The following is a 12,461-nucleotide window of genomic DNA, read 5'->3' on the forward strand; positions in this document are numbered from 1 at the left end:
AGTTTGTTACCGTGAGAATAATATTTCTTCTATAATGTTTAACTTGTTTTTCCAGTTAGGAACAGGATATTTGAAATCAAAGTTACATAAATACCATAGCTTTAGACACTTTACTGTCCTGCACAGTGAAGCATTCTACTGTAAATCAGTTCCCTGTATTAAGGATCAGCATTCGTATCCTTTCAACTCTTTGTAATCAGCGTAGTGTACATAAGTTTATGGTGTTCGTCTATAACATGCAGCTGCTAATCACAGTTTCTATTCTAGAGATAGCAATTTGTGGGAATGCATGTAACAAACCTGAGTCTGTGTTACAACTTATGAACCATAGCTACTGGTATATTATTAGTGGGACAGTATGGTCTAAACTGACTGAGTTTGGGACTGGAACCGTAGAAGCCCTGAGTTCTAATCCCAACTTTGCCACTGACTTGCAGTGTGGCCTTGGGCAAATCATTTCACCTCTGTCACTTCCCCATCTGAAAATAGGGAAACACCACTTACCACAGCCAAGGGTGTTGTGCAGCTTATATAGTTAATACTTGTTGAGTACTCTGAACCTGTAAAGCACAATATATGTGCCAAGTATTAGGAATAATAATTTTACTGAACAAAGATCCTATCATGCTAACTATACATATTTTTATCTATCAAAACTAGATACACACTCTATAAAGGGAATCACTGCATTTAACCAACTCTGTCTTAGCCTGTAAATTATAAGCATAAAAATTGAATTTGAATGAAGACTGTAAATATTATAGTGCATTTTGACCATTATGTGATGTATGTTATTTTTATTAGCAGGTTTGCCCTTTAAAGTTGATATTTTCTGAATATTTATATGGCACCTCTTGTAATCTCAATGAAGAATGGTAATTTATAGTCAGTACTAATTATTAATGGTTATTAGTAGTAATTAAATGCCGATGATGTACAAAATACATGCACTGATATAGAAAAATGTGTTGTATAATAAAATTAAAAATAATAATAAAGAGCATACAATTCCTGGTTAACTGTTTAAACATTAGCTCAATTCAGGCTTCAATGTAAAGTAGCTTCCATTCGAACAATTCTCCTCTTGTGTCCGCAGAATTAAATTGGTCAGGATTAAGGTCTTGGACCTGATCCAAAGCTCAACAGAAAGACTCCTATTGACTGAATGGGCTTTGTATCATACCTGCACTGCCCTTTTTGGTTTTTCCTAAAGTTTTCTTTATGTTAGGGCTCAGTACTGCAACTCTCACTCACAACTAGCCTTCCTCATGTGACTGGTCCCACTGACGTCAAAGGGATAACCTGCATACATAAGGATGGGTCCAGGATTAGGCCCATATTGTTTTCTGCTAATATTGTGCACTTGTGTTTTGGCGTTTACTTTTTGTACTTATTCAGGAGCAGTTTGGCAGAGCACAATGCATCAGCCAATGCAACAGGACATGAGGAGAGATTCTAAGCACCAAAATGCTCTGTTCATAGCACGAAGAATTGACTATATTGAGCCCTTTCATCTCTAAATCACTGGTTCAGATCTAGCCAAGATTTTAGTGGGGTAAGTGCTGATCACATCAGATAGCTCTGTGATCGCTTTTTTGGTTTTCCATCTAGTTCCAGGAGGATGTGCATCCACTTCATAAAAAAACCACCTCTACAATTAACACTACTAGGCACTCTTTGTGGTAGCTTCAGCAGAGGCAAGAGCCTGAGAATTTCAGGTGGGAGAATTACTCTCTGACCCCTAACCTTCCATTTCCTAGAAGCACTTTCAGACCCCTGAACTCCCAGATTAGTGGGGTGGAGGTGGATGTTTTGTTCCACTATAACAAAGCTGGGCTCCTGGTTTTCACTTTTCGATTGAGAAGGACACATGATGGACACTGCATGCTGCTGGATAAATTACTACATTTTAAGAGCCTCTACCAAACATGTTGTTAGTCTAACTTTCCCATTTCTTATTCCCCAACCCCCACACATGGTCAAAAAAACCCATGTGCTGCGACACTAGAAACTGTATGTATTGCTTTACACTCACTGGGAAGGGGGCTCAAATTGTTCAAGATAAATTCCACTCAAGTTTGTTAAAATACACAGGAACAGCTGGTGAGAGAAATGTTGGGAATCTGCTTCCTGACTCCCAGCAAATAATAGCTGTCAGCAGCCAAAAGATCTCCTATCTACTGGACCACTTTTTTTGAGAGAGAGAGAGAGGGCTGATGTCTAAATGTAAAAAATTAGTGCACAATTACTTGAATTTTATTTGGAAATCAAGTTATTGTGCATGCCAATAACTAGCCATTTGCACATGCAATTGTTTGTGAAACTTTAGTAAGTGCATGCACAGATGTTAGTGAGCAACTGTGCACACAGTCTTGCACATGGATCTTGGGCTTCCTTTTTAAATAATCAGTGCACTGTCTCCATCATCTCTTGAGCTCAGACCAAGTTGACACCAGCTGAAGAAACTACGGTGTTGGTGATGGTATATGGGCAGAATAAGAGCCACAGAACTTGATTTATAAATTCCTTCAAGCTGACATGACAAATTGTTGCAGTTTTAGGAAAGCATGTCTCATATCAGCCAATGTAATTTTAGAAACAAAACACAATGCCATGAAGAAGAGATTTGATAGTTAAAAATTAATATTTCCATGTCAAAGATCTATTGATGAGAATTCAGGATGATGAAGTTTAGTCTAATGACATTACTGTCTTACACAGGTACTTCCACAAAATCCTATATGAACAGGAAAGCTGAAAGAGGGTATACTGTAGACCAGCATATAAAACTGCTAATGCACTTGATGCTCCGTTGGAAGTGAGTATCAAAGGGGTAGCCGTGTTAGTCTGGATCTCTAAAAGCAGCAAAAAGTCCTGTGGCACCTTATAGACTAACAGACATATTGGAGCATGAGCTTTCGTGGGTGAATACCCATTTCTTTGGATGCATGTCATTGGAAGTGAGTTACATCTGATGAAGTGGGTTCTAGCCTACGAAAGCTTATGCCCAAATAAATTTGTTAGTCTCTAAGGTGCCACAAGGACGCCTCGTTTTTTTTGCTGATACAGACTAACACGGCTACCACTGAAACTTAATCTACTGAACATTGCTGGCTGCCATCGAGCTTATGCTGCGTGATCTGAAAGAGAAACCCACTGGTCTGTTAAAATAAGCGAGCATTGACATTGCGGTCTACTTCACATATGACAAGAGAGACTTGAGAAGCAATCTAAGGTTTGGGAGCTGACACATGGTACAGGATACTCATCCTACAGGTTTGCCATGATATTCTTTCCTTACGAGGAGTCAAGTAGATTTTGATTGAAAGAGGGATTAAAGTGGTGCAGCATGTATTCAGAAGGAAGCCTTTCACTCTTCAGACTTGTCTCATACTTGTTCCTACAGCTGTCTGAATATAGCACAATACTTAATCACATTGGAGAATGTTCACCCACAATAAGGAGATTATTGACCCCCATTGCTGGGTGAATTCCACCCAGCGAAAGGCATCCATCCCAAATGACAGTGACTGCACACCTTTTCAGAGATACATGATGTGAATGGCTGACATACCATAACTTACAGGGAAGTATGTTTTCTAAAAATATTAAAAATAATAATAATAATTAAGTCTGTCTACTTACTGAGATTTATAAACATGCAAGAACCATGACATAATAGTGTCACTATGTGTGTATATAGATATAAAGACGTATCTAGAACAGAAGTCCCAAAACTGTGGGGTGCGCCCCTCTAGGGGGACAGGGAGGAATGTTTAGGATTACGAGGGGAGGCAGGCCAGCCCCTATGGGGGCAAGGAGGGAGCGCCACCCTGCCCTGCTCTGCTCTGGCCCCACCTCCAGCTGCAGCTCAGCTCCCGGCCCCATGTCCTGCCCTGCCCCCAGGCTCAGCCCCTGGCCGTGGCTCCATTCCCAGCCCCACTCCCAGCCCCAGACCTGCCTCCAGTTGCGGTCCCAGCCTCAGCCTCCTTACCCCTGGCCGCATCCCCTCTCTCAGAGCTTCAGCCCTGCTCCTGGCCCTGGCGGGGAGGCGTGGACAAGGATAAGGGGGGCACAATCCTGAAAAGTTTAGGGCCACTGATCTAGAATCATGCATGGATGGAAAAATATACATTGCAAAAGATGTGAAAAGAGAATACAAGTATGATCCATTCTCATACAAGGTTATGTTAAAGCACTGGCAGCAGAAGCCCCATTCTCAGCAAAGTTGCAAATGTTTTACCATGCCTATGAAGTAGGGCAAAAATAGCTTTCACCATAGCATCTGCAAAAGTCTGATCAGAAGGATTCAGAATGTTTTTGGCATTCTAACTTCCTGCCTGTGCACTTCATCTGCCATAGTTCATCTGTGAACTACGGTGATATTCTTGGTCAGTGTGGGGGGAGGGACAGCTAGGGGTGAAGGCATCGATAGTATGGAACAACAGGTGATCATACTGCAGTACTAAATCATAGACACCTGGGCCTTGTATCTGGTAGTTTGTTCTCCTAGGTCAAGTTTAAAACCTAGCGAGTTGAGAAGTCTTCGAGGGCGAACCTGCTTTGGTTGCTAACTACCCTGGTGGAAAGGAGGAAAGGCTCCGATCGCTGCCTGGACGAGGTAGCGATCAGACCAGGAGACTGGTGTGTTGGAGATGTCTCCAATATCCAGTCCTAGGCCAAAGACAGGATCCGACATATGTCTGGCTGCATGTGGAGGTCCAGAGTTTGCCTGGGGGAATCTGATGGTTTCCATGTAGGCCATGAGCTCAAGTACTACTGTATCATTGTGGACTGTCTATGTGCGGTTGAGGTCACTAAGGACTAGGAATCTGGAAGATTCCAGAACCCTAGTGGGCGTCAGCTTTATAAGATCCTCCAGGAGAATGACAGGGTTTTCCCTCTGGAGGTCTGTAAAGCACCTCTTCACCTCACAGATAAAATGCTTTAGTTTCTTGGGTGGAACATCTTCTGCCCCTGAGGCTGGAGGAGAAGGGGAGACTGCTATTCCACATCTTCTCTTCTTTTTTCTGATGCATTCTGGAGTCTGCCTTGACTTGTTACATACAGAGTCTCCCTGTGAGACCAGCTGTAAGCTAGGGTTTGAGGTAGCACTTAACTAGGTCTCAGTGATGCAGGCAAGGCCAGGTACTCCATCCAAAATGAGATCTTGGATGGTGCTGGTTTTGTAGATGGATGACCTTGCATTCATTTAGTATAGAGGCAATAAGTCACTCATTGCTAATTTGATAGTGAATAGGTAGCTGTTGGGAAATGAACTGGTGGTCTCAGTTCAGGCCCTAACAGACAGGATCAACAGCAGCTCAAAAAACACTGGCACCGTTAGGACACTCAGGCTCTATATGCACTGCAACATTCCTTCTGAAGTCCATGCGAGTTTTGCCTATACAGTAACTCCTCACTTAAAGTCGTCCCGGTTAAAGTTGTTTCATTGTTATGTTGCTGATCAATTAGGGAACATGCTCGTTTAAAGTTGTGCAGTGCTCCCTTCTCTTTGTCCACTGCTTGCAGGAAGAGCAGCCTGTTGCAGCTAGCTGGTGGGGGCTTGGAACCGGGGTGGACCGGCAGCCCCCCATCAGCTCCCCGCTCCCCTAAGTTCCCTGTGCAGCAGCTGCCAGCAGGCTAGCAATTGCAGCTGTCCCCTCCTCCCACTGCCATGTGCTGCTCCTGCCCTCTGCCTTGGAGCTGCTCCCTGAGCCTCCTGCTTGCTGTGCGGGGGAGAGGAAGGGGGGGCTAATGTCAGGGTGTCCCCCTCCCCCCTGCTCCTACACCCCGCTTACCCCTTCTTCTCCATATAGAGCAGGGTGGGGACAGGGATGGAGAGAGACAGAGAGAGCCTGGGGCAACAGCTGCTCTCTCAATTTCCTAATCCACTTAAAAAGACAATGCACTTATGAGTGGGTCAGCTTACTTAAAGGGGCAGTGTGCATTTCTCTCTCTCCCACACACAAGGTGTATGTCTGTCTCTGTCTGCTATGCTATCTCCCCTCCCCTCCATTCCTGCTGCCTTGTAGAATGTGAGGCTACATTAACAACAATGTGTTAACCCTTGAGGGCTCAGCCGAGTGCTAGTTCATCATTTAGCACAGGGGTTCTCAAACTGGGGGTCAGGACCCCTCAGGAGGTCATGAGGTTATTACATGGGGGGTCGTGAGCTGTCAACCTCCACCCCAAACCCTGCTTTGCCTCCAGCATTTATAATGGTGTTAAATATATAAAAAAGTATTTTTAATTTATATGGGGGGGGTCGCACTCAGAGGCTTGCTATGTGAAAGGGGTCACCAGCACAAAAGTTTGAGAACCACTGATTTAGCAGTAAGGCATTCCCTGGGAAATATACCGCCCTCTTCCACCCTCTAACTTCACCACCTCAACCAAGCTTCACAATCATCATAGCTATGAACAGTATTAAATTGTTTGTTTAAAACGTATACTGTGTGTGTGTGTGTGTATATATATATTGTCTGGTGAAAAAAATTTCCCTGGAACCTAACCCCCCCATTTACATTAATTCTTATGGGGAAATTGGATTTGCTTAACATTGTTTCGCTTAAAGTCGCATTTTTCAGGAACCATAACTACGACGTTAAGTGAGGAGTTACTGTTTAAATACTACAGAGCTGGGGGCCCTGCTGGGCAATAGCACTGGTTGAAATTGTTGAATAAAAAAAATTGATGTCATTTTTGATTAAAAGTATTGTTAAAATTTTGACTTTTGATGAAAAAAACCCAGGGAAAAACTTAGTTAACATTTTTGCAGAATGTTTCCAGCCAAATTAACTTTTTAAAATTTCTACATTAATTTTTTTTATGAAAACACAAGAGGGAAAATTCATGGGGGGGGGGGTGTTAATTTTGCTTCCTCTTTTTTGGGGGGAGAGGTGTATGCTAATTTTGCTTCCTCTTTTTTGACCAGTTCTATTGGCTAGTTTAATCCTTGAGGCCAAGAAATGGCAGAGAGAATAAAGTACTTTGTTACCTCCGTGGATGTGTCTGTAGATCCAGCTTGCGACACAATGGTAATGCAGTAGCATACCTACTCTGTGGCTAAATAAGATTCTCTTATTCTCTCAGGGCCTGATGTAAAGCCATTGAAATCAATGGGAGTCTTTCTTTAGACTCCAATGGGCTTTGGATCGGACACTTGTTTTGGATTATTTCACACAAACACTGATGATGATCACCCTGATTTAGGAGGATGACATCAGCAATCCTAGTTTTTATTGATGGGTCTTCATGGGATTCCAGAGACCAATTTGAGAACAATGCTAACTGCACTGGCCACACATAGAGACAAGCACCTACAAGATCTCTATCAAGCATTCTTAAAACTACAATACCCACCTGCTGAAGTGAAAAAACAGATTGACAGAGCCAGACGAGTACCCAGAAGTCACCTCCTACAAGACAGGGCCAACAAAGAAAATAACAGAACACCACTAGCTGTCACCTTCAGCCCCCAACTAAAACCTCTCCAGCGCATCATCAGAGATCTACAACCTATCCTGAAAGATGATCCTTTACTCTCACAGATCTTGGGAGACAGACCTGTCCTCGCTTACAGACAACCCCCCAACCTAAAGCAAATACTCACCAGCAACCACACATCACTGAACAAAAACACTGACCCAGGAACCTATCCTTGTAACAAAGCCCGATGCCAACTCTGTCCACATATCTATTCAAGTGACACCATCATAGGGCCTAATCACATCAGCTATACCATCAGGGGCTCGTTCACCTGCACATCTACCAATGTGATATATGCCATCATGTGCCAGCAATGCCCCTCTGCCATGTACATTGGCCAAACCGGACAGTCTCTACGCAAAAGAATTAATGGACACAAATCTGACATCAGGAACCATAATACTCAAAAACCAGTGGGAGAACACTTTAACCTGTCTGGCCATTCTTTGACAGACCTGCGGGTGGCTATCTTAAAACAGAAAAACTTCAAAAACAGACTCCAACGAGAGACTGCTGAGCTGGAATTGATATGCAAACTAGACACAATCAACTCAGGGCTAAATAGGGATTGGGAATGTCTGAGCCATTACAAACATTGAATCTATCTCCCCTTGTAAGTATTCTCACACTTGCTTCTTATCAAACTGTCTGTACTGGGCTATCTTGATTATCACTTCAAAAGGTTTTTTTTTTTTTTTTTTTCCCCTCCTCTCTTACTTAATTGGCCTCTCAGACTTGGTAAGACAACTCCCACCTGTTCATGCTCTCTGTATGTGTGTATATATATCTCCTCAATATATGTTTCACTCTATATGCATCCGAAGAAGTGGGTTGTAGCCCACGAAAGCTTATGCTCTAATAACTTTGTTAGTCTCTAAGGTGCCACAAGTACTCCTGTTATTTTTGAGGATACAGACTAACACGGCTGCTACTCTGAAACCAGCCATTTACTGAGTTTTGTTCATTACGCTGCATGTTGTTTCCATGCTTAGCACTGTGCTTCCAGCTGCTCCACGTGATTCTTCGCAAAGTTGCAGGCACCCACCCTTACAGTGCGGCACCATGTAACACAATCATTCAGCTGATTGTACAAACACTAAAATATTTCTTTTTTAAACAATAAAATCAAAGTTTAATATTTTTCTTAATTGCTGCAAAATATCTGGAAGCAAACTAAGGCTTGTGAACTTTTACTGGAGTTGAAAAGAAGCACATGATAAGCTATTCTCAAAAGTTTAATTTACTGTCTGGGTCTATGAATAAATGTGCTTGTGTTAATGCTTGTTGCTAACAAAGCTTCTTTTCAAACCACCCTGCAAGGAAAAGTTAAACTGAATATTAAACTTTTCTATTGCAATTTGTTTCAGCAATGAAACAAATAAACTTTGTGCTGGATGAGATTATGGGCCTGTAAGTGTATATATGTTTTTTTCCTTCTTCAAGGAAAACAGAATAGAGGGCTGAATCCTGGTCCCATTGGAGTCAATGGCAAAACTCCCAGTGGAATCAGTTGAAAACGAAGTATGTGATGACAGGAATCCATTTGATCCTAGTTTTAAGTAGCATTTGAAATCTCACTAGAAGGTCTGTTCCCAGTTTTGCAGACCTAAGAATTTGAGATGGCTTAGGGCAACAAACAGAACTTTTGGGAGCTCACCTGCAGTGAACATCTAAAACTTTCATTAGCATCAACCATACCACCAATGAGCAGCACAAATTTATCGATCAGCAACATCTTTGCAATGGTTAGAGATTTGAGGCATGATTCCAATCTCACTTTCTCTATTGTGAATCAGGAGTAACTAGTGTGGACTCTTTGAATAGTCCTGTTAATAATTAATTATTATTAATTATTTTCAATACCATGACACATGGGAATCACCCACCACGGACCAGAACCCTTAAGTAACTATTCCCCATTTTCTAACCGTTAGTTTCTAGCTACACTTCTGCTGTAGCATGCATCTTCTCATTTGCAAATATAGCTCAGTTCCTATCACTTCTTGTCTTTGCTTATTGGGCATGAAAGAAAAACTCTTTATAGCTAGTTTACAAATATATTCAAAGTCATATATTTGTGTAATAACTGTGGTCTATCTCCAGAATGAAGAAGTCAAGTGAAATAGAAGCTCTGATCATCCTACAAACATGCAAGCCTTATGCAACACAACTGAATATTACAAATAAAGCCTATGCATAGCCTAAATGGTGTGTTCCAGCTTTGTTGCCTTTATCCTGCAAATTTCAGTCTGGAGCATAGCCATTTGATCAGTATTTTACTTAGGGGCCAATGTCTGATAACTTGTGTGTTTATGGTCATAAATAGACATTATGATATCTGCATAAACCTGCGGGAGCTCTCCAACTAAAACTGGGGAGAAGAATGCCAAGAGCTTATACTATGCCACTTTCTGCATGATCTGAATCTCTCTCTCTCTCTCTCTCTCTCTCCAGGTGTTTATAAGAGGCTACCTGGATAGGAGAACAGAGTAATTTAACAGAGCAAGAACACATGATGAGGATATATTCAATGACATATTTCCCTTTGCTAGCGTGGCAAAAGTAATTAGAGAAATTTGAAATATTTGTACACAGTGGGCATATTTTCCAACACTGGAGTCCAAAGTCTGTGTAGCAAGAGTGTGTGTGCAGAAGTGCATCCATGATTGTACCAGATATCATCATGATTACACATGTGCATCACTAGTTAGGTGGTAAGTGAACCTGCATTCATGAGTACCTGAGCATGGTTTGCTAAAGCATGGACCTGGTTCTCTACGTTTTGAAAATCTGCCCTTTCGTTTTGTTAGGATGAGTAAATGGAGACGATTCCTTGGCATTATTTATATCTGAACTTCGTATTAAAATGTGATCTGACAGGGAAGACGTGAGAACTGAGAAAATGGAAGCTCATTTTAAGCTCTCCCTCCCCCAGTTATATAGACTGGAGAAGAACAAATGAGTGAGAATTGAGGCAAAGTGCCCTAAGCTTGTGGAAGGGAACAGAGCAAACATGGCATATAGACAGTCCTCTTCACCCAAGCCTCTGGATGCCCCATTAGGCCTAGTCTGGCATTCACGCCTCCATTAGGACTCTCCATTATATGCATCTGGCTTAAGGTTTTCTAAGTGGACATCTGTTAAAAAGCAGCATTAAATCTCACAGATTCCCCCTTTGGCCTTTGCATAACAGCATGGGCATACTCTAGCTTCCAAAGGTCCCCAGGAAGCTATATTGGGATGAGAGTACTATAATGATCCAAAGACCAGTGTCATGAGGCATATTGTCTGCATGACCTCCTGAGTCCTGCTTTCCCAGCAGATACTGGTGCTCTGTGCAGTTTGGAGCACGCATGCCCCTAATCCCTTCTGCAAGGCTGACATGGGGACAACATCTTTAGATTAATTATCTATTTTAACTTTGTTTTTGCCCACCAACCCCCATTAGTTTTGCTGCAGGAGGCACACACAGATGCCTAAATTTGCATTACACATGCACTGTAACATATTCAAAACATTCCCCACTTGATTAGTCTCCTACTTTCTCTCTCTCTCTCCCATTTGCAATTGTTTCTCTTTTAGCTTCCAGTATAATGTGAAACTTGGTTCTTTTTACTCTGTCTCAAAACATCACCATTTCAAACTGAAATCCCAGGACTTCTTAGTGTGGTGCAGTATCAGTGTTAATCATTAGCCTTCAGACTGTGAGAAGCTGTTCTATTTTAGTTGCACTATGTAATTGTGAGAGTTTGGAATTGCGGTGAAACTCTGTGAAAGGATTCTTTATAAAATTTCTCTTTACTCGGAAAATTAAGAGAGAAAAAAACTACCCCTCAATTTAAGAAGCTACCTTCTCAATTAACACACAAATGAGCACTAGTACCCCTAACTGAGCATTTTGCTGTAACACTAAAATTTCTGCCCTGTCTTGGCTGGTTAGCTCAGCCCTCTTTATAAAGGATTACCCACAATGCTTCACTCAAAAGAATTAAAATCTATCTCTGTTTTAAAAACCTGCCAATTAACTGACATGAGCAGTCAACAGACAGTTAATTCATCTTCAGCCTTTAATACCAGAATGTCCACAATAAAACCACACTCATTAAACAGACAAATAACAAACATGCCTTCAACAAAATGGCCACCCAGCTACTAAACTACATTTCCCGAAAGGCTTTAGTCTAGCCTCAGAGATTATGCCTCTGAGATTTAAACAGCCCCATTGTGCAGCCACTTCATTACAAGCAGCTTCTTACTTCCTATAACCACCAAGACAGGATACTTTTAACAATACGCAAGTCATTCCTTTGTAAACGATCCCGCTCTGCACTGCATAATATCACATTGATTTTATCATTGTATTTAATTGCTCTTACCCAGAAGGATCAAACCATTTCTTCTAAGATTAAAAATACTCAGAGGTACAGAGACCTTTAAACATTCCTTTTAACAAATATGCTATGTAAGTAAAACTTGCACAGAACAAACCGAAACAAAACGTTCTGCTGAACAGCAAAAACAAATTACCTATTTACACCCCTCCATTCACATATATGTCACACTGACACAGATTTGCATTTCCTAGCACTTTTATCCAGGACCCCAGCAGTTATTGAACACTATAATAAAGGCAATCATCTGAACCTGCAAACCTTTACTCATGCAAGTAAACTTACTGTATGTATTTATATGTATACATACTCCTCCTAATCACCATAGGTTTTCCCTCCACATCTAAGTGGGGCTGGGAAGTATCCTCAGTTTTACAGATGTGGAACAGAGACATGGAGATTCAATGACCTGATTATAGTCATACAGGAAATCACAGAAACAGGAACTGAGCCCCGATCATATGAGTTCTAGTGCTGTGCCTTAAACTCAAAGCCATCCTTCCTCCCAAGTAGCCAATGGGACTAACTGCATAAGTAAAGGATGCCACTGTGTGTATGAATTTGCAGAAGTATATTCTT

Source organism: Emys orbicularis, chromosome 7 (genome assembly GCF_028017835.1).
Source record: "Emys orbicularis isolate rEmyOrb1 chromosome 7, rEmyOrb1.hap1, whole genome shotgun sequence".
Classification (NCBI taxonomy): domain Eukaryota; kingdom Metazoa; phylum Chordata; order Testudines; family Emydidae; genus Emys; species Emys orbicularis.